This window comes from Podarcis gaigeae (genome assembly GCF_964106915.1).
Source record: "Podarcis gaigeae genome assembly, chromosome: 5".
Classification (NCBI taxonomy): domain Eukaryota; kingdom Metazoa; phylum Chordata; class Lepidosauria; order Squamata; family Lacertidae; genus Podarcis; species Podarcis gaigeae.
The window spans coordinates 81798774-81820589 of NC_139681.1; the positions used below are offsets into that span (position 1 = coordinate 81798774).

Genomic DNA, 21816 nt, shown 5'->3' on the forward strand with positions numbered 1-21816 from the left:
TTCTGTTTTAGGGGTTGCTTTTAAAAGTCTGGAATGGATTAATCCATTTTGCATTACTTTTTATGGGAAAGCGTGCCTTGGTTTTGGAACGCTTTGGTTTTGGAACACACTTCCAGAACGGATTAAGTTTGAGAACCAAGGTACCACTGTACTATACCACTGTTCTGATTCTGTTCATTGGCTTTGGCAGAAAATCTAGACACAGTTGGAGTTTTTAGGACAAAAAGTTATACATCTGAAAACAGCAATTCTTAAGAACACCATCTCAGATACTTAAAAGGACTTGTCTCCAGCACCTGACCTTGACTTGACATTTTCAACTTCTGCACTAATTCCCATGTGACTGGAGAAGGAATAGATGCAAGCAATTGGGGACGGATGGAAGGTAATTGCATTAAATACCAGGCCTTTGTCTGTCCCACAGTTTTGGGAATAGGGAGATTTTGATCACCTGTATGGAAAGAGGCAGGATTAAACAATGCTTTCTTGCAGAAAATTCAAGTACTTTACCCCACTGCCTTTAAGTTTGTTTTTAAAAATAAAGATAAAAATTGGGAGATCCAGTTACAGATTGCTTGCATCTCATCTGTTTTGGCCCTGAGAGATGTCAGCTAGTATTTGTCCGTCTCCTGGTTTTATGACAAATGTGATATCTAATCCTCTTTACTCTCACGATGCTGCAGCAACGCTGCAATCCTATCCCTGTTTATTTAGGAGTAAATCCCACTGAGTTAAATGGGGCACAGTCTAGGGTAACTGTGCACAGGACTGCCGTTTAACCCTCTTATATGATCTATTTCTCAGCCTCTCTCTCCTTTCTGAAGTGATACATTTGCATGAGCAGCTGCAAGACAATGTCACCGGACAACAGGAAACCATTGTAGGCGATGATGTCTTCAAAATGTATCATGAGAAACATTAAAGTGGTTTTCGTTTCATGCTTTATTTTGGGGCAGAATGAGTTCCTTAGTGTTTCTAACATGGGTGTGCAAAAGAAGAACACCCCCCCACACACGTAGGAGCAGGATGATAATTTCCAGTGTGATTTATGAAACCTCACTTTTCATCTTTTGCTGCAAGAGTCGACTGACAGCGGGGTTAGCATTAAGTCCCTGACCCCATGTGGGCAGCCTGCCATCACGGGAGAAGAAATCCTATTTGAACTTTGTTTTCCTTTCCAGCTATTGTTATTTCATTCGTGTAACCTTGCATTGTGTGTGTGTGTGTTGTTGCCGGGGTGAAGGTGCACTTCTCAGGCGCCTCCAAATTTAACGTAATTGCACAGTGGAAAATTCCTAACATAAAAGGCCCAAAATTGAGAACACATGTTGTGTCTTGGTCCCCAGACAGCCCACTGAACACCAACCTGCTGTGCGCTTTGAAAAGAAGTCCCCAGAAAACATGAAGGCCCCTGTACACTAACTGGAAGAGAAAGCCTGTGCTTTTCCCCGCATAACCAACAAGCTGGAAACAGAAAATTAAAATGAAACAAGGCATGGTTTAGATCTCTTGGAGCTGCACAGATTTACAAAGCACACAATCTCCCTATCCCAACATTAGGGACATTGGAGAATTCTGCTGGAAATGGGAAAGGAAACTGCCACCATGTGCATGTTCTTCTGAGGTCAGGTACAGACATTACGCAAGTGTGTAAAAGCAGTATTTGTGGTTTGTGGGGATTCTTTTTAGTCCTCAAACGTTATGTAAATAAGTTAAGTAGTTTTCTGCATTGTTGCAGGCATTTCCCTTCCACTGAAATGGAGTACGTCGTTGATTGCTTAATTGATTATAGTGGTACCTCGGGTTACATACGCTTCAGGTTACATACACTTCAGGTTACAGACTCCGCTAACCCAGAAATAGTGCTTCAGGTTAAGAACTTTGCTTCAGGATGAGAACAGAAATTGTGCTGCTGCGGCAGAACGGCGGCAGCAGGAGGCCCCATTAGCTAAAGTGGTGCTTCAGGTTAAGAACGGACCTCCGGAACGAATTAAGCACTTAACCTGAGGTACCACTGTACATTAGTTAAAGCCACAAAGGAAAGAATGTAGTAACGTAGGAAAAGCCGGCTGGATCAGGCCCATCGCCTGTGGGAAATTGGCAAGCAGGATCTGTGCACAAGAGCAGTTCCCAGCAAATGTATTCAGAAGCATTAATGCCTCTGACTCTGGAGGCAAAGCATAGCCATTGTGACTAGCAGCCATTGGTAACCTTGTCCTCCACAAGAGACAAATAATGTTGGTTTCAGTGGAAGCCGAACTGTAACAGAAGAGAAACAGTGCTGAATCCAACGATCCCAGTTATAGGATGTAAATCGCTGCCTCTTTACATCCCTAGTATCATCTGATGCTCATCCCCCCTCCCCCCAAGAGTTGTCATTCACATCCTATCACTTTTTGACCATGATTAGATAGACGGTTACAGACTGCCAAGTTCATTTTTGGCAAGACGGCAGATAGCATGAGAGCGCTAGGAGGTGTCATGTAATTCCTGCGATTAAGCCAAGCCCTCCAGTTTGCAGAGATTACGCTGCTGTTTTTCCCCTGCCTCCCTCCTCTCACTAGACACTAAATTCACCTTACAAAGGAAAATACTGACACCCTAAAAGCTGTTTTTGGTTGTTATGGCAACTAATGCTCCATAAATTACTATGATCAGGAAAATGCCACTGGCCTTGAATTAAGAGGAGGGTTCTTCCACTGTGGGTTCTATTTTCTATATCACTGCTCTGAACTCTCTTTTAAATTAAGAAGAGGAGGAAGAGGAGGAAAGGTGCTGCAGTGTTGCTCAGTCGAAGCGAAGAGAAAAAACAGGGACAAAGAGTTGCCATCAAATGATGGCCCAGCATTTGTTTGGGTTTGTTGTTGTTTTGCATCCTGTGCGAGCTGTCCCTGATTCTGAAACCAAATGAATATGCAAAGCTAGAAGGCATACACTGCCAAAGAGTGTGAGCTTGGAAATGCCACTTTCAAATTTCATCTTAGCTATATATTCTGGTCCTTTTCAGATACCAGACTAAACTGTGATTTAGTGCTATGTCTATGAGCACCTCAAGGGACGCGGGTGGCGCTGTGGGTTAAACCACAGAGCCTAGGGCTTGCCGATCAGAAGGTCGGCGGTTCGAATCCCCGCAACGGGGTGAGCTCCCATTGCTTGGTCCCTGCTTCTGCCAACCTAGCAGTTTGAAAGCACATCAAAATGCAAGTAGAGAAATAGGTACCGCTCCGGCGGGAAGGTAAATGGCATTTCCGTGCGCTGCTCTGGTTCGCCAGAAGTGGCTTAGTCCTGCTGGCCACATGACCCAGAAGTTGTACGCCGGCTCCCTCAGCCAATAAAGCGAGATGAGCGCCGCAACCCCAAAGTCGGTCACGACCGACCTAATGATCAGGGGTCCCTTTACCTATGAGTACCTCAGGCCTGTATTCTCCCCACTTCCTTTTCCTCAGATACCAGGAAGACTACAGAAGTTTCTGCAACGAAGAACTTGGGGACTTCTAGTTAGTTTAAACTAGTGCTGGTTCAAATAAAGCAGGAACAAACCATGGTTTATGTTCCTGACCTGCTCATTATTCAGAGTTTAATCTAACCAGAGTTCCAGTCAACTTACAGGTTAATAAATAATAATAATAATAATAATAATAATTTATTATTTGTACCCCGCCCATCTGGTTGGGTTTCCCCAGCCACTCTGGGCGGCTTCCAACAAAGATAAAAGATACACTGAAATGTTACATATTAAAAACTTCCCTGAACAGGGCTGCCTTCAGATGTCTTCTGAATGTCAGGTAGATGTTTATCGCTTTGACATCTGATGGGAGGGCGTTCCACAGGGCGGGCGCCACTACCGAGAAGGCCCTCTGCCTGGTTCCCTGTAACCTGGCCTCTCGCAGTGAGGGAACCGCCAGAAGGCCCTCGGAGCTGGACCTCAGTGTCCGGGCAGAACGATGGGGGAGGAGACGCTCCTTCAGATATACTGGACCGAGGCCGTTTAGGGCTTTAAAGGTCAGCACCTTTAAAGATTTTGGTAAAAAAATTGACATCTTCGGAATCAGAAAGGTTTCAGAAAGAGACAGAGTTAAATGTGGTTAAAAAAGTGAAGTACCTAGGGGTTAATTTGACTGCTAAAAATTTGAACTTATTTAAAGATAATTATGAAAAATGTTGGTCAGAAATTAAAAAGGATTTAGAAATTTGGTCAAGATTGAAACTTTCCTTATTGGGTCGAATCGCAGCTATAAAAATGAATGTATTGCCAAAGATGTTGTTTTTGTTCCAGGCTCTACAGATTGTGGACAGAGTGGAATGTTTTGGAAAATGGCAGAAAGATATTTCTAAGTTTATCTGGCAGGGCAAAAAGCCCCGAATAAAATTTAAAATACTAACTGATGCAAAAGAAAGAGGGGGGTTTGCCCTGCCAGATTTAAAGTTATATTATGAAGCTGCAGCTTTCTGCTGGATGAAAGATTGGTTACTTCTTGAGAACACTGATGCCCTAGATCTGGAAGGGTTTAACAATGCTTTTGGTTGGCATGCATACTTGTGGTATAAGGTAAAGGTTCATAAAATGTTCAAAAACCATATTGTCAGAAAAGCAATATTTATTGTTTGGACAAAATATAAAGACTTGCTAGAAAGTGAGACCTCGAGATGGTTTTTGGGCTAAGGCCCAAAAGAGACTCAATATGGAGGCCGGTTGGCCGAAATATTGGGAAATAATAGAAAAAATTGGAGATAAATGGAGGTTGCAGAGCTTGGAGAAATTAAAGAATAAGGTGCAAGATTGGTTACATTACGCCCAAATTCAAGAGGTTTTTAAATTGGACAAAAAGATAGGATTCCAGGTGGAGAAGTCGAAATTAGAGACAGAACTGTTGGAACCAAAGACTAAGGTACTTTCGAGAATGTATAACTTGCTTAAATGGAACACACAGGATGAGACTGTTAAATCAGCCATGATAAAATGGGCCCAGGATATAGGGTATAACATTATGTTTGAGGACTGGGAAAGGTTATGGACCACCGGAATAAAATTCACGGCATGTAATGCCTTGAAGGAGAATATTATGAAAATGATATATAGGTGGTACATGACCCCAGTCAAGCTTGCAAAAATATATCACCTGTCTGATAATAAATGTTGGAAATGTAGAGAGGCTGAGGGGACATTCTTTCATCTCTGGTGGACATGCCCTAAAGTGAAAGCCTTCTGGGAAATGATCTATAATGAACTAAAAAAGGTATTTAAATATACCTTTGTTAAGAAACCGGAGGCCTTCCTCTTGGGCATTGTCGGCCAGAAAGTGTTAAAAAAGGACAGAAGTTTCTTTATGTATGCGACAACAGCAGCAAGAATACTTATTGCAAAGTATTGGAAGACACAAGACTTGCCCACGCTGGAAGAGTGGCAGACGCAATTGATGGACTATATGGAATTGGCTGAAATGACTGGCAGAATCTGAGACTTGGGAGAAGAAACAATGGAAGAGGACTGGAAGAAGTTTAAGGACTATCTACAAAAACATTATAAGTTGTATGAATGTTAAGTATTTGCACGATTTAGAAAATATCAGTTCCAGCAAATAGACTTTGTAAAAAAGCAAATTAAGTTATAAGTAAGAAAAGGTCGAAATTTAAGGCAACACTACGTTTAATTTTAAGGTATGAGCAATTGATAAAAATTGTTTTAAATTTTGAAGTATAATATTTGGAAAGTACAAAATAAGGTATGAAACAAGGTAATAATTTGCTGACATTCTTATTATAAATAATGCAGGGTAAGGAGATGTGAGGAAGTCCAATTAGTTATATAAGAAAAGTTGTACTGAATGGTTGGTTATACTTTTCTCTTTTTTCTTTTTTCTTTTTTATTTCTTTCTTTCTATATGGTTCTTTGGTGTTTCTGTTCTGGCTTTTTGGTGTAGGGATCTTGTATTATGTATTTGAAAATTCAATAAAATATTTATTAAAAATAAAAATAAAAAATAAAGGTCAGCACCAACACTTTGAATTGTGCTCGGAAACGTACTGGGAGCCAATGTAGGTCTTTCAAGACCGGTGTTATATGGTCTCGGCGGCCGCTCCCAGTCACCAGTCTAGCTGCCGCATTCTAGATTAGTTGTAGTTTCCGGGTCACCTTCAAAGGTAGCCCCACGTAGAGCGCATTGCAGTAGTCCAAGCAGGAGATAACCAGAGCATGTACCACTCTGGCGAGACAGTCTGCAGGCAGATAGGGTCTCAGCCTACGTACCAGATGGAGCTGGTACACAGCTGCCCTGGATACAGATTTGACCTGTGCCTCCATGGACAGCTGTGAGTCCAAAATGACTCCCAGGCTGTGCATCTGGTCCTTCAGGGGTACAGTTACCCCATTCAGGACCAGGGAGTCCTCCACACCTGCCCGCCTCCTGTCCCCCAAAAACAGTACTTCTGTCTTGTCAGGATTCAACCTCAATCTGTTAGCCAGGTTGATGCCAGAAAGGCATGATGACATCATCTAAAATCAGACTCCTGCCCCTTATGCCAACAGAAATGCTCAGATCAACACCAACAGGTAAAGGGAAAAGCAACAAGGAGAAGGGGCCCTTGAAGTAGCTTATCAGCAGGTAGAATATGGACAGCAGGTGAAACAACCTCCCAGGTCATCTGAGCTCAGTCAATCTTGCTATGGTGTAATGCACTGATTTCTAATCATCGTAATCATTTCTAAAAATTGCATACATACATACATACATACATACATACATACATACATACATACAATTTAGCATTTGTGAATTTTAAGCCCAACTGTCGTTTGTTGTTGTCTTTTTAGGTATTGTATTTCTCTCTCTTTCTGGCAATACAGAAATAGCCACTCTATCTGTGAGTTCTGGGGTATTTAATATATAAAAAAATCTGCTCTGATAATCGGGCTCTGAACAGTCATGCGTCATGTTGTCAGGATCCAAATGTGTTTAAAAGAACAAGCCCTTAGTTCTCCTGGCCTTATTCATTCTGAGATCTGTTTGTTAAATATTATTTTAGATACTACTTTTCTGCTCATATGCCCCTCTTATTCCCGCAGGCTGGGAGAGATAATATGGTAATTACTTTCATTCCATTGGTTGCTAAATGTGAGAATTAATTATATCTGTTAACGATAGCGATACCTCTAGCTATGCTGCCACTTCATATCCTTATACCACGGTGTAGCCAAACACCCAAGGTGATATTTCATAATTCATTCCCCCACCTTCTCATTTGACTACCCCAAAACCCTGCAAATTAGAAGCTAATAAAGAAAAATTAAATCTGTATGGCGCTGCAGGAAGGGAGAATTGCTTGACTTTGTAATTCTGCTCCTTTGAAGATATCATCATGGACATTTTAATATTTGCAGTGGAAACCGTGTGAGGATGCTAATTGGGCTTGATGTTGCCGGCTCAGAGATGATCAAAAAGGCCAGACTGGAAGCCCTGGCACAGCCTGTAGGGTCTTCCCTGCTGGGCTTGCCACAGGTCACAGTGGATCTCACAGTGGATCTCAGGCAAAGGAATTTGGGTTGAGGCCCATCCAAACAGAAGACAATAGAGGATTCATCTTGCAATGCTAATCTGAAGATTAGAAAGAGTCCATTGACGATCAAGAGTACAGGGACCCACAGTACAGGTTGTCAGAGCAAAAACATGAAGGTTAGCATTCTAATTGGTGGCCTATCCAAGACACATCCTGGGAAGCAATTGTGAAGGGGGGCCTGACAGAGGCAAAGATTCACAAGACCATCAAGGCTAGATGGATGCCTCTGAGCAGCTCACAACCAGGCCATAAAAGCAATAGCCCTTCGCTGTGGTTTATCCCTCAGTAACTAGAATTCAGAGGAAAACAGCTTCTGGACCTAGATATTCCCTTTAGAAAGAGCTATCAACAGACCTACCCCCCGCCCTGAATGGGCCTGGACAATCAGGCAGAGACAGATTATAAAAAACTGAGGCCCTTGGGTTGTGGGCAGAGAAGCAATTGAACAGATATTGAAGGGAATTTGTTTGAGGGCAATCCCTGAAACAGAAGACGGGGGAGAGACCCTGCAAAATCTCTAAAGGAATGGTTTAAGAGACTAAACATGGGAATTGCTGTCACTGCTGAGGGTACTAAAGGAGCACACAGAGTAGCAGGCCCACAGTCTTGCAATGAAGAAGTGACCAGAGATATCACTGTGTGCTTTGAACTGTACTGCAAAGAGAGAGCAGGTGTAAAAAGCATTGCAAAACAATGACGAACAAAAAGAGATATTTCAAGACATATACATCCTGAGATGTTCAAGTGATTCTGAGCTTTCAAGCCCTTTAGAGCAGCACTCAGAATCTTCTCTGTTAAATTGGTAGTGCAGCACAACGGGAAATTGCTAAACCCCGGGGATGAAAGGCCAAGCTATTTCTGAAAGATCTCAAAATATCTCCTGTTGAACCTGGCCGAGGAGTGAAGCCAAGATGACCCAAAGTGGTTTGGGATGTCGCCCTATCAGAGCATTTAACACACCACAGGGTAGTCAAGGGAATGTTCAAGCACAATCATTTTGATGTAATATGTTTTCCGTTTCTTTATTTTGTCAACGTGCAACATTATGGCATGGACATCTCTATATAATAGACTTTTGCATTATTGTAACATTCCTAACTTACCTGGCACTAGAACAAAACTGCTATGATTGTTTATTATTTGTTTTGTATTCTGGGAAATTAATAAAACATTTTTTAAAGAAGGGTGAATATAGTGTTTTGATACTTTCAAATTCTATGGTTTTAGGATTTCTAGCATTTTTTTAAAAAAATAAAATTTATAATACCTGCCATAATGCAATTAATGCATTTTTTTCTTAACAATATAGCATGAATAGTATCCTTCAAACAATGAGGGTCAATAGTATATTATTTTGCCCCAACTATTAATAAAGTGCTGTTTACTAACTCAACAATTCTGGAATCAAAATGATCTCCTTAAATCCATTTGAAATATTGTAAAATCTGAACTTGTACATGGCACATGATCTCTATTAATTTATGAAACTCTCCTTCCCATTCTTACACAGGCCATGGGCTTGTGTAATATTGGATAACCCCATACCTGGCTTTCTCATTTTAAAACTGGCAACAGATTTGAAGATGGAAGTGGTTTCAGTGCCAGATTAAGCAGCATGGAGAAAAACAGATGCCTACCTGAACAATGAAGAGTGTACCGAGGCAAAGAGATTATTACAACTCATGCAGACTAAACCAGAGATTATTAGAAACTGTGGTGGGAGGTGGGGGAGGAGAGAGACCTGCTGGCAGACAGTGAGGAAGTTGTTTGTGAAATCACGAAACAATGGAGGCAAAGCAATCTAGGTAGCAAATCTGCTAAAGATGGATTAGGAAGAGGGATACAGGAACAAAATGTACACCTGTGCCAGCTCAAATGATGTATTGCTGTGGGGGGAAATGCAGTATGCTTTGACAAAGACTAGGCTTGCCACCTCCATCAGAAAGAGAGAGGGGGGAAACTCTACAAATACACAGCTGCATACACTTAAATATACGCACATCTGATGGCTGCTTATCGACCAATATATAGAAGGGAAGTGGCAGAGCTATGGGTTGAATGCACACCAGATGTGGAATTGCACTGCAAACAGGTACCACTTTAGTATTATACTAAATATTTCAGTGAGGAATACTCTTATCCAGTTTTTCAATTTGTTGTGTTCTGCTGGCAGGCTATTCCATTGCGCACTCCTGTTTCCATCCCTCCCACTTTAAGCAGGGATATAAGAGAGCAGCAATTTCCATTCTGGCCTGTATTGATCACAATCAGCCCGTTTCTGTTCTACTGCAGTTCAGCTTCTGCCAAATACTATGTTATTTATCTCGCTTTCTGCTATTTAACTGAAGTGATATAACTTACATTCATTTCAGTGTAAACACTGAAAGTATGTTCTTTTTTAAAAACAACAAATCCTACCACTAATTATTATTTGTAAATGATACAAATAAATACTGAATGGATTCTCTTTCGATCCTGGCCACAGACAAACACACAAACTGCAGCAATTCCTACTTCCTTTTCCATTTTCATTAGATTTTTTCTGACATCCATACCTTAGAGCCAGGATTACTTCCCTTAAAACCTGCACATTCTGGAATAGGGCAGTACATTCTGAAAAAATATCATGGCTGCAGGTAGCAGCCACATAACTAAGAAACCTGGACATTTACAGGTTACAACTCTAATCAGCATAACTAAAAAACTAGGTTTGATTCTTCCATCTTCTCCACCCAGTGACGGAACATTTAGAAAGGAACAATGTGGCTTGAGTTACCCTGTTATAGATGCTGCTCCTGACTTGTTATGGACCCAAGCAACATCTTTGAACTTTCCTGCACTTTCCTGCAGTTTAGCTCAGTAAGTGTGGTGTAGTAGAGAGACCCAGTTGGGTGTAATGGTTAGAGAGTGTTGATCCCCGCACTTGGCTCCAAAGCTCACTGGGTGACCTTAGGCCAATCACTGCCTGTCAGGCTAACTTACTTCACAGCAGTTGCACCAACTCCTAGGGGCTAAGGAAGCCCTCCCCCATATTTTCTGAGGGGACCTAGTCCCCTCAATATTCAGGGGGCGTTTGCCCCTGCCCCTGGGCATGTGATGTCAGGGCGTTGAGCAGCACCACACACAGGCCCCCTCAATCCCCTTGAGAAGATGGGGCCTCTCGCCGCACAGGGTTGTTATGAAGTTTAAATGAGGAGGAGGACCATGTACGCCCCCTTGAGTTCCTTGGAGAGAACGGTGGAATAGAAATTATATATTTCCTCCTATTTCCTCTCAGTTCCAGGTTATTCCGACAAACAACCATTTGCCTTTACAGTTGAATTTTGAAGGTGGTGATTTATTTTGAAGGGTGGTGAATACAGCACAAGATATTATGGGCTGTCCCGTGAATCCGCTGGATGACATTGAGGAAGAACGTTGCCTCAGGAGAGTGAGTAAAATTCTCAGGGATGATTCACACCCTGGCCGGCACTTTCTTGATCTCCTGCCCTTGGGCAGAAGATATAGAAGCATGATTAGTCGCACCAACAGGGTAAAGAACAGCTTCTGTCTGTGGGCTGTTAGGCTGCTGGATGAAAAGATAACATCAGGGCAACTGACTTTGGGTTTGGCGGGTGTGCGTCAATAAACAAGGGGAATTAAGACTAAGAGAGCTGAGTGGGGGGTGCTCGTGTAATCTCAAATTGTACAAGTGACAATAAAGTATTTCATTTATTTAAGCCATACCTTGCTCTCAACTTAGAATGGGAAACTACAGTTAGAAACCAGTTTCCATGTCGGGCTTGGAGGTTTGCCCCATGTGGTTGTAATGCAAGCACAGTTTGCTGGAATTAGGAAATGAGGGAGGGATGACAGTGTACAACAGGAAGCGGAAGTATGTGAGCCTGAAGGCCAAAGTAAAACTCATGTGGCTATTAAGTTCAGCTGAGCCAGAGTACTGGAGCTGGGCCAGGAAGTCCAGGTACAAATCCCTGATGTGCACAGGTAGGGCAGCCATGGGCAAGTCATGGGACATAGATAATAGAAATTTGCCTTATTATCCCAAGTGAGACCACTTGTCAATCTAGCATGGTACTGTCTATACTGACTGGAAGCAGGTCTTCCAGATTTCAGAACTTTTCCATGTACAGCAAATGAACTACTACTGAGCCAAGACCCTCTCTCAAATCTCTCTCATTCAAATTCCCCTCAAGAGTTGTTGTGATGATTAGATGCAGAAACATACACTGCAGTCATATGTAAGGGTGGGGCACAAATGTAATACTTAAAAAGCAGGCAAAGGTAAGGGCATCTATAAGAATACCAACATAAATAAATATGTTACAATGACTAGCCCAAATCCCTTCAGCCAAAATAAAAATGTGTAGCTCGTAATTATCAGAAGGAATATCACCACTACTAAGACTAATAAATACTAATAAATCTGCCTCCATCTCCCCCCTGTTCTCTTGGGTTGTTGTGAATAATTGCATGATCTTTAGATTACTGAAGCTTGCAAATATTGGGTCTTGCTTAATTATGGTGTGAATTCAAGCTTGAACACCAGTATGTGTATATGTGTGTGCGTACATAATAGTCAAGTCTGCTTTAATAAATAACCACCACATCTCACGTTTCCAACTTTAAGTTGCATTTACTCCCTCATGCTATAGTGGGTTTCCATTCTGAAAGGGCCAAGAACTGCAAATGGGGTAGAAATGCAAACCCATGGGTTTATCAGCATGTGATGCCCACTTCTGGAAAAATGGTTTTCGGTTTTTAGCAGGGCTTTTATTTCCTTCCAACAGTGGGCCAGATCTATAGATGAGCTACTACAGAGAATGGGCTATAGCTCAGTGGCAGAGCCCATGCGCGGCATGTGGAAGCTACTGGATTCAACCCCCACATTTCCAATTCTTTCTCTACAAAGTAAGTCACTTGTGCTTACTGGGACCATGACGGAATGGGAAGGTCAGTGTGGTGCTAATCTAGGGGTCCTGCTGTTGTGTTTGCACCTCATCAACCTTCCCATGGTCTGGTCTCCCCCTTCCCCTCCCATTTCCTGGTAACCATCAGTGACCCAACTGTCAGGAGGTCAGGTGTGCATTGCCACCCCATCACAATGGGCTTCTTTGACAAGATCCATGGATCTTGTCATATACATGCTGCACGCAAGGAGCTGTAGATCAGGATGCTTATCCCAACATCAGCCCTGGAACAACATCTTTCTGACGCTCCTGAGCAGGGAAATGGAAGAAGGCCGTAATGGGAATGTGGCCATCCCGACAAATCTCTTGTGAATGGAAGGTGGGTGGAAGGGGAGGCATTCCACCTACACAGATATTCGCTTATGGGGAAAGCAGTTTCTACCTGTCTCAGGATTCTATCCCTTCCCTGGAATTTTGCAAAACAAAAAAATTCCTTCCAGTAGCACCTTAAAGACCAACTAAGTTAGTTCTTGGTATGAGCTTTCATGTGCATGCATACTTCTTCAGATACACTGAAACAGAAGTCACCAGACCCTTCTATATAGTGAGAAGGTGGGGAGGGGTATTACTCAGAAGGGTGAGTATATACCTTCTCACTATATAGAAGGGTCTGGTAACTTCTGTTTCAGTGTATCTGAAGAAGTGTGCATGCACACGAAAGCTCATACCAAGAACTAACTTAGTTGGTCTTTAAGGTGCTACTGGAAGGAATTTTTTTGTTTTGACTATGGCAGACCAACACAGCTACCTATCTGTAACTGGAATTTTGCAGCTTCTGCTCCATATGCCTACGCTGCCCAGAGAGACCTTCATGCCCTTCACTGTTTGGAAAACCATTGCAGTAAAGAATATTGGAATCGATTTACTCCGATTTACTGTTTTCTATAGCGTCAAATGCAATGAATGTTGGAAATGATGGCAGGGGCTGCGTCCAGTTGCCGGCCTGAAGGGGTAGGTTGTGCCCTGGTGCTAGGATCCTGAAGTTGAAGCTTTTCAAATGCTACAAGAGCAAAGCCGTTTCTGAGATCAGCAATGAAATAAACTAACACATTTCCTTAGGGCATAACTGTTGTTAGGTAATGGGTGTCCAGCAGTCAGAAAGCTAGGCAATTGCCTTTCTTTGTCTAAACATGCATATCTTTGTGTAGAATATTGGGATATACCCCCCCCCTTTACACATCAGATACATTCCCCTTTTGCTTTCTAGCGTTCTGGGAGTCTTCAGATTATAAAATATATACGTGGGAATCTGTGGCCCCCCAGATTCTCCTGAACTACATATCCCTGGGCATCGGCCATGCTGCCTGAGGCTCATGGGAGTTGTAGTCCCCAACAGCACCTAGAGAGCCTTAATTAATACGCTGACAGAAAATACTTCAGTAGCTGTGAATTTGGTAAAACAGATATGGATAGGAGCTCCTTCTTCTCCCTGCCTAACCCAAGACAAGTAGAAAAGAATACCTGGCGACTAACAAATCTTTTGGGTGACATTACATTTTATGTATCAAGGCACGGAAAGTTAATCACTGAAAAATGGAACCGCTATCGGGCAGCCTCTCCATCTTCTGGACTGCCTCATGAATATAATGCTGGCCTCTGCACAATAATGGTTGGCGACACAGCACCAACGTCTTCACACAAGACAAAAGGAGGGTGATTAATTACTCTTCCTTTTGCTTTCTTTCTTTTTTATTTTTTTAATAAAAAATAATGCAAGAGAGAAACTGTAATCTCAAAGCTGCTGCTCTGTGCACTGCTCATGACACACAGAAAATCTCCCATTAAATACCACATAGACGAGAGCTTTCTAAACTTCGCATGTTGTTGACACACTTTTTAGACATGCATCATTTCGCGACATACTAATTCAGTTTTACTTGCAAACCAGCATCCAGGCATTTATTCTAACTGTGGGTGTTTCCCATTGAGCTTTCGTCTTGATTCGTTTGCAAGGAGATCCCACAATGTTGGCTATTTAATGAAGGTTCCTTCTGATTTGTTTGAAGCAGGGTTAGGTGGTGGTGTGTCAAAGCATCTGTGACTCCACACATTCCGGTGCATTTTCCTGCCACTTTCCTTACTGCAAAAAGCCTGAACTGGGGAAGCAGGACTATTGCACAAGACCTCCCACTCTGTTAGAATTGCACAACTTGAATTTCTCAGCACATGGCTGAATTTCAACCAGACCCCTCCTGCCTGCCTTCTTACAATGAGTCCAACAGGTTGCTCTGGCTGCAAGTTTCCTCCTCACTATTCTCAGTTTTGCCCCTGTAGAACTCAGCAGGGAGGAGGATGGGGAGAACAGTACAATTAGCTGGCTCTGCCTGCCACTGGCACTGACTCCAACTGCTGTTGGGCTCCTTGCCTTCCCAATGGGCACTAGGAACCACTGCTCTCAATCCTCACAGATTGCTCTTGCTCACCTACCTAGCATATGGTCACTGACTCATAAGGAATAGGGAAGATCATGATTCAGGTATTAGGCAATGTCTTCACATCCCCCCACCCCCATCCCCCAGTCGTTCTCCCCTATTATTTGAAGAAGCAGAAATGTTGGCCTTGGCCTTGTTTCATTAACCACCTCTAAGAAAAAAGCAGTAGCAAGAGCAGCTTAGGCGTTGGGTGTTGATGGTAAACATATATTGAGGGTGGTCATTTTTTATTCAGTCTGTCCCCCTTAGGTACTTCCTGTCTGCAACAATCTGCACATTGTTTAAATTATTCCAATTAATATTTTTGCTCCATAATGTTCAAATTATTCCAATTAATTTTGTTTTCAGAATCACCGACTACAAGGATGGCTGCAGGCAATATGGCAAAGTACTGATTGCTTTCCGTACTGTGAATACGCCTCATTTCCGCTTAGAAGTTCATGCTCATAATGATCTGCAGTTGATTGTTACAATAAACCCAGTCTCGAAGAATGGAAAAGTGCTTCCAACTAATTTTATAACTAAGGCGATATTCTGACTTCTGATAAATCAAAAAGCAAGGAGGTTCTTTCCCCAAGAACGTAAAATTCTCAACCAAAATTAATTTAGCCAAATTGGGGGAAACTTCTTCACTGTTCCAGCTTCTACTTTTACTCTCATTTGGCTAATCTCTCCCCCCCCCCCCCAATTTCTATACAAGCAAATATAAAACAGCAAACTCGGATCTAAAGCCAACAATTTAACTGGGTAAAAATAGCCTAAGAGCAACAATACAAGAATATACCAATAGCAAACTCGGGTGCTAAGCTGCCTCCAGAAGCCAGCTTTATTATCATTACTTATTTATTTATTTATCTATCCATACCCCACCCCATCTGGCTGGGTTTCCCCAGCCACTCTGGGCGGCTTCCAACAGAATATTGAAAATACGATAAAACATCAAACATTAAAAACTTCCCTAAACAGCATTGCCTTCAGATGTGTTCTAAAAGTCAGATACCGTATTTTTCGCTCTATAGGATGCATTTTTCACCTCCAGAAATGAAGTGGAAAGGTTCGCGTCTCCGCTCCTCCACATGCAGCTGCTGGGTGACCTTGGGCCAGTCACACTTCTCTGAAGTCTCTCAGCCCCACTCAGTGTTTGTCTCTCAGCCTCACAGAGTGTTTGTTGTGGGGGAGGAAGGGAAAGGAGAATGTTAGCCACTTTGAGACTCCTGAAGGGGAGTGAAAGGCGGGGTATCAAATCCAAACTTTTCTTCTTCTGTGTACGCCCTATGGAGCGAATACAGGCTTTCGCTGAAGCCTGCAGAGAGAGAGGGGTCGGTGCGCACCGACCCCTCTCACTCTCCAGGCTTCAGGAAGCTATCCACAAGCCTTCGGAGCGTGGCGGGAGTTCCCGGGGCTCCGAAGGCTTGCAGCCCGAAGAGCGCAGCGCTGCGCACCCCGGGCTTCGGGCAGCTATCCGCAGCGCTTGCCGCCACTCCCAGACCTGTTCTGGGGGCTGGGGTCGCCCCAGCCCTGCGGCTAAAAACGAAGCCATGCGCAGCCTCTCCCGGCTGGAGAGGTTGTGCGTGGCTAAAGAGGAAGCCAAGACAGCCAGCGGGATGGATCCCGCTGGCTGTCTTGGCTTCTTTCCTCTTTGGGGCTGGGAAAAAAAATAATTTTCTCTCTCTTTATTCCCCCCCCCAAAAAAACTAGGTGCGCCCTATGGTCCGGTGTGCCCTATAGAGTGAAAAATACGGTAGTTGTTTATTTCTTTGACATCTGATAGGAGGATGTTCCACAGGGCACGTGCCACTACCGAGAAGGCCCTCTGCCTGGTTCCCTGTAACCTCACTTCTTGCAGTGAGGGAAACACCAGAAGGCCCTCAGAGCTGGACTTTAATGTCTGGACTTAATGATGGAGGTGGAGACGCTCCTTCAGGTCTACTGGGCCAAAGCCATTTAGGGCTTTAAAGGTCAGCACCAACACTTTGAATTGTGCTTGTAAACGTACTGGGGCAGGGCTGGGCAGCAGAGAAGTTGGGGCTGTGTGATACACCAATGGCGCCAATCTGGCATTCCCACTGGTGCATCTGGGCAGCCTTGACCTTGAGCACCAGCATTGTTGGTGCTGGGAGGATGGCTCTGCCCTACCACACCGGCCTCTGCTGAAGGCAAGCATGTTTTCTTGTGGGCTTCCTCCCACATAGCCTTTACAGAAAAGATGATGGGAGCATCTCCTAGTGTGTCAGAGGGCACTTTCATTCAATTGAGGATAAGATGGGAGTTTGGGCTAGGGTGGGGATGCAAACTGAAGGGCTATCTGTTGCAAGCCCAATTTATAGATAAAGAATCTTAAGAAGGCACTTTGCAACTGTCTGTTAACAGCAGACCTCTTGAACAGCAAGAAGAAACTCTGGGCACATCAAGAACAGAGTCAGGGGAACCAATTTTTAGCAGAAATTAAATTTGCCTTAATTTGTGGCTGATTTGGAAAATGAATAAAAAAGATTTGGCAAAAAAGAAGAGAGATTTCTTCACTTTGATGAGATGTATTTAGAGTAGAATGTCTATTTCTAATTTCACATCTGTAATGTATAAGTAAGCATATATCTATGTCCCCTCCTGTCCTTTTGTGTATGGAGGGGGGGGAATCAGTGGCCTTCCTCCAGATGTTTCTAGGAATCGGAACTTCCACCATGAGCCTCAGACAGCACAGCCAGTGGTAAGGTATGTTGGGAGTTGTAGTCCAGCAGCACTCAGTGGGCCACAGATTCCCCACCCTTGATGGAGTTATGAAAGACGCTGCAATGAGTCGCCTGTTTGTTTTGACGTAGAACCATCCCACTGTAATACTGGTTGAAATTAATTGGGCTGGGAATGGCAGCCAACATACTGGGACACCGCTGTAAACCCTGAAAAACACCCCAACTTTGCCTTTTAAGGTATCGTACAAACAGATGAATTGAGCAATTGAGAAAACAGGTTCCAGGTTTTCTTAACCACGAAATAATTTGGGATTCTTCAATTACTTAAATGCTGAACAGGAGTCAGGCACTGGAGACTGGCTGAGAAAATTAGGAACATATAATTGGAAAGTTTTGTCTTCAGTAGTTGGCAGCAGGCTTGGGAATAGGGTCCAGGAGTCTGTCACTAGTCCTGTATATAGCAGCAATATGAAATGCTTGCAGAGATAATGGATTAAGGGTGGGATGCGAACCTAAACCAGCAAATCGGCTTACAATAAAATCTGCAGAGTGCCATGCAATTCATGCAAAGCCGTAGAGAGCAAGGAAGCTTGGAAAGAAGGTCTCCATTTAAAGCCTAGCCTTGTATTAGCCATACCACATCGTGTTGCTTCTGTTGGCATAAGAGTAAGATGACAACAAAAGGGTGAAATTACGTTACAGGTGTATATCAGTTTTAGATCATTTGAACTTTTAGCACCTTCAAAGGATTCTGGGAATTGCAGTCTGAGGGTCCTGAGAATTTTGTTAGAGAACTGGAGACCATTCACAGAACTGCAGTTTCTAGGATTTCCTGGGATGAGAGAGCAATATTATATGAGTTTAACAAATACTACCAAGATATTCATGGCCAAATGCCTGTTGCAGACCACATCACGTGCATATTTCTGCATTTCTGGCCACGTGAACTTGCTCTCAGATGGCCAAATAAGCACTCCATGTATACTGTAGGTTCTTCCCCAAGTTATATTCGTTTTCTCCGCCACCCAGGAGGCAAATTTATGTCTAGTTTGTTTTGTTGAGTGGCTAAAGTATTGTACTTGCAGACTTGACAGGAAAGGAGATCTAGGCTTAGACTTTTGTATTTCCACTGACACTTTTGCAAGACAGGATTATTATGAATCATAAGAATGATACCATAAAAAGTAACTTTCTGCATTACAATCATGTGCAGAGGAGGTTTCAAAACACAACATCAACATAAAGCATTCTTAGTTCATGACAGTGCACCTCCTTAGTCTGTCATATATATTTTTTAAAGTGCGGGAACCGAATTAATATTTATTGTTTTAAAGAACACAAATGCGTAGCAAATGAACTCCTCATTAACTCAGATGTTGCAGTTGTAAACATCAAGTATAAAGGCTATGAAGAGCTACAGGTGCTACAAGCAGCATGAGTTGAGTGACAGATTGATGAACATTTATCACAAATTGTTGTTCCTTGATCACTTCAGCTTTCGAAGCCAAAATATCCCCAACCATCTAAAGTGACTTATAGCAATGCTTTTATCTTTTAAAAATCTGATTTAATAAAATCCATATGTCTTGATAACTGTACTTAAAACCAGCACCTGTCTAAAAATATGGCTGCAAAGAAATTAATGCAATATACAAATATGAATCATTTATATAGGCTTCTATGGATTCAAAGCCAAAGCTCATACCAACCTCCCAAAACCAGAAAGTAGAGATCAACATCTTGTTGCATTATATAGCAGGGATAGACAACATAGCGCCCTCCAAATGTTGCTGAACTACAACTCCCATCATCCCAAATGGCTATGTTGCCTGGGGATGACAGGAGATGTAGTCTGACAACATCTAGAGGATACCATATTAGAGACCTCTGGGTTACAGCTTTAAAAAATGCACATTCTCATGTCTGTAATGAGGCACACCTGTTCTGCAACAAGCTATTCTGTCCTGATATTGTGTTTATGCTAATTCGGCTAAACTCAAAGTCTAGGAGAAATTTAGGTTGTAGTACTATACTCACTGGGGAATGAGTATATGAGTGCATTCCCAGGATTGTGCTGTTAGTGTCATTATCCTAGTGTCATTATACTATTTTGCAATCTGAAACGTTCTTAAAATGTATCAGCTGGATTTTAAGTGTCAATAGGATATATATGCTTCTTAGATTATTCATTAAAGCTGCCAGTTTTAAATTTTGCATCCTGATGTTGCATTTCAAGTCCATCAAAACCAGATGTGGAATTGGAATTACAATAGCAATAATCCTTTTCCGCCCAGGGAAAAACTTCCATGACTCAAATGGCACTGATTATGACTGAGAAGAACCTTCTGCCCCCCAAATATGCATTTAAATCCCACAGAAATAATCCACTCAAAATATGTGGATGTACCAGGGTTCACTCTTTTGCAGCCAACTGTACTGCACACAAGCCAACTTGTGGCTTTTATGAGGAGGAGGAAATGTTCCAGATGTATATACAAATGTTGAAATGGAAGTACCCAACATTTCCATAGAAAGCTCCTATGCACCGTATTGACGATTTGGCATGTGCATTAAGAATTACAAAAATACAGCCTGTGCATCAGATTCACAGCAACAGTGTGAACAGGTAGAGCTCCTGAAAAAAAATGGGTTACTTATACCAACTTGCTAAAGGTGAGTAAAACAAGGGTCAAAGTAAATGGATCTGCCTTTTTAAGTGACTTGCAACCAAATCCCACCTTGCACCTGTAGTTAAAAGGAGAGGTTATCTTTCTTCCAAATTACTTTCCGTCTCCTCTACTACAGAAATAGGATGGCCCCAGTTTTGTGAAAAGAAATCAAGACAACGCACACTGCAGCAACAACTCAATGAAGCAACATTAATTTCTACACCAAGTTGCAAAGGTACTGGGCGAATATGGTACATAAAGATGGCAGTTGACCACAAGAGGAGAAGAGAGGCTAGATAACAAGGCTGGAAGTAATGCTTTGTTTATAAATTATAGGAACATAAGAAGCTGACTTGCATACCAAATCAGGCCAGTGATCCATCTAGTTCAGTACTGTTGGCAATGACTGGCAATGACTCTCTGCTGTTTTCAGACACCAGACATTCCCAGTCTTACCTGGAGATTCTGGGAATGAAACCTGAGACCTTCTGCATGAAAAGCAGATGTTCTACCACTGAGATCCTATTCATCCCCATATCAGTAAGTTAGTGTGAGAAAAGTACTATCTCCTTTTCCAGTTATGGGCAGTTTTTTTTACAGTGATAGCACAATCCAAATCACTGGTGCAGCCCTAGTTAATTCTGATGCTCCAAATCAGCCTGCAAATTACTAATAACAATGAGTTAAACTAAGTCATTGTTTCTCAGTAAAAGGTAAAAAAGTAAAGGACCCCTGGATGGCTAAGGCCAGTCAAAGGCGACTATGGGGTTGCGGCACTCATCTCGCTTTCAGGCCGAGGAAGACGGCGTTTGTCCGCAGACAGCTTTCCAGGTCATGTAGCTAGCATGACCAAACTGCTTCTGGTGCAACGGAACACCATGACAGAAGCCAGAGTGCACAGAAATGCTGTTTACCTTCCCGCCACAGTGGTACCTATTTATCTACTGGAACTGGTGTGCTTTCAAACTGCTAGGATGGCAGGAGCTGGGACAGAGTAACGGGAGCTCACTCTGTCATGGGGATCTGAACTGTCGACCTTCCAATTGGCAAGCCCAAGAGGCTCAGTGGTTTTAGACCACAGTGCCACCTGTGTTTATCTGTAAATCAGTCCATTCCACAGACCGTTTAAGCATTAGGCTAATTGCTACCACTTTTCTGTATAATAACACAGACGCGAATGCATTCATAAGATTCCTGATGAAGAATATTCCAAAAGCAACAGTTTAAACTCTTAATATCTTGTGAAATAAAGCAGCCATGTATTATGGTAATCATTAAAGTAAAAAATAAATAAATAGATCACAGATTTGGGTAGAAAAATTGACATTAACTCCCCCGCCTCCAAAAATTCTTCTTAGGAATCTCGGTAGGCAGCCAACTATGGAACCACCCCAGACTTAGAAAAGAAGGACTGCCTGAGGTTATAGTTATCCATTGGAATTTCCATTATCTTACTGTTTTCAGACAAATAACAGATCCCCTAACCCCCAGTGCCAAGAACATT

General features: G+C 42.6%; 1 protein-coding gene and 1 long non-coding RNA gene across 3 annotated transcripts in view; one reads left to right on the top strand and one right to left on the bottom strand.

The window, feature by feature from the left end:
* Positions 1-21816, bottom strand: part of PPM1L (protein phosphatase, Mg2+/Mn2+ dependent 1L) — a 171991-nt gene that overhangs the window by 8994 nt on the left and 141181 nt on the right. The window lies entirely within an intron of this gene.
* On the top strand, positions 1931-8737 carry LOC310845122. Its single transcript, XR_014564482.1, has 3 exons — positions 1931-3063; positions 3416-3609; positions 6464-8737. It is a non-coding gene; the product is annotated as an uncharacterized lncRNA (long non-coding RNA).